Below are 1,802 nucleotides of genomic sequence, written 5' to 3' on the forward strand. Positions count from 1 at the left end.
GTATAATCGGATCTGGGAGTCGTCGTCAGTCCCTGAGGACTGGCTCGATGCCGTTGTCCTCCCTGTTCGCAAACCGGGGTCTCTTCCCCTAAGGACTTTCGCCCTATTGCCCTCACGAGTTGTGTCTGCAAACTCTTTGAACGTATGGTTAACGTTCGTCTGATGTGGTTCCTGGAACACCATCACCTCTCCCCTTCTCAATTTGGTTTCCGCAAGTGCCGCAGCACGACAGATGTCCTGGTGAACTTGGAGGTCTATATTCGTACTGCTTTTGCTGCGAAGACCTTCGTTGTTGCCGTCCTTTTTGAACTGAAAAAGGCTTACGACACCACTTGGCGGTATCATATTCTATCTCAACTTCATTCTTTTGTCCTTCGTGGTCATCTCCCTCTCTTTCTCCGCAGCTTCCTCTCTCTTCGTTGCTTTCGGGTGCGCCTTGGTACCGCTCTCTCTCCCTCTTTTCAGCAATACGAAGGTGTGCCCCAGGGTAGTGTTCTGAGTACTACTCTTTTTCTGGTTGCCCTCAATGGTCTTCTTTCCTCTCTTCCTTCAGGTGTCTTCTCCGCTCTCTATGTCGATGATCTTACCCTTTGCTATCAGGGTGGTGATTCGCCTCTCTTTCAGCGCCGGCTTCAACTTGCAATTGATGCCGTGTCATCTTGGGCCACAGGTCATGGCTTCAAGTTCTCTTCTTCTAAGACTTGTGCCATGACTTTTACGCGGAAACGGGTCGTTCTTCGTCCTTCTTTGTCACTTTATGGTCATCCCCTTGAGTACAAAGATTCCGCGAAGCTTTTGGGGTTATTCCTTGACACTCGTTTGTCTTGGTCACCCCATATCTCTTACCTCCGTGTTGAGTGCTCTAAGGCCCTTACCCTCCTTCGGGTCTTGTCCCATACTTCTTGGGGGGCAGATAGGCGCACTATCCTTGCTTTACATTCCTCTCTCGTCCTGTCTAAGCTCGATTATGGTTGCCCTGCTTACTCGTCTGCTTCTCCTTCTACTCTTCGCCGTCTTGATGCTTTGCACCATACTGGGTTGTGCCTCAGTTCTGGTGCCTTTCGTTCGACTCCCGTCCTTAGCTTGTATGTTGACACTGGCTTCCTGTCTCTCCAAGACCGCCGTGATCGCTACTGTCGTCGCTATCTTGCGCGGTCCTTACAAAATCCTTCCACTCGCCTCTGTCGTGCTTTAACTTTTACCCCTCCTGCGGTTCCTGTTCCACTTCACCACCTCCCTCTTTCTGTTCGGTTATCTCGCCTCCAAGACTCTCTTTCCGTTCGTATTTCTAATGTTTCTCCTCGTGTTGTTCCTTCTTTGCCCCCGTGGAGAGTCCCTCTTCCGCGGTTTTGTACATCCTTGACCCGTATCACTAAAGCTTTTACCCCTCCTACGGTTCTAAAACGCCTTTTTCTTGAGCACTTTTCTTCTCACTCCCGCTCCGTTTCTGTCTTCACCGATGGGTCTAAGTCAGCGGACGGTGTTGGCTACTCTGTTGTTTTTCCTGATCGCACTTATATGTGTCGCTTACCTCCGGAGACTAGCATCTTTACAGCGGAGCTATATGCTATTCTCTATGCTCTTCGTCTCCTGTTTTCTCGTTGTCAGTCTTCCTTTGTAGTTGTTGTTGACTCTCGTAGTGCCCTCATGGCTCTCGGGTCCTTTAATCCAGTTCATCCAATAGTTGTCGAGATCCAGCATTGGCTGTTTCTTGTTCACAGTAAATTTAAGTCGGTTGAGTTTTGTGGGGTTCCCAGCCATACTGGTGTCTCTTTAAATGAGCGTGCAGATGCTGCCGCCAG

This window comes from Procambarus clarkii, chromosome 30 (genome assembly GCF_040958095.1).
Source record: "Procambarus clarkii isolate CNS0578487 chromosome 30, FALCON_Pclarkii_2.0, whole genome shotgun sequence".
In the NCBI taxonomy this organism is placed as follows: Eukaryota; Metazoa; Arthropoda; class Malacostraca; order Decapoda; family Cambaridae; genus Procambarus; species Procambarus clarkii.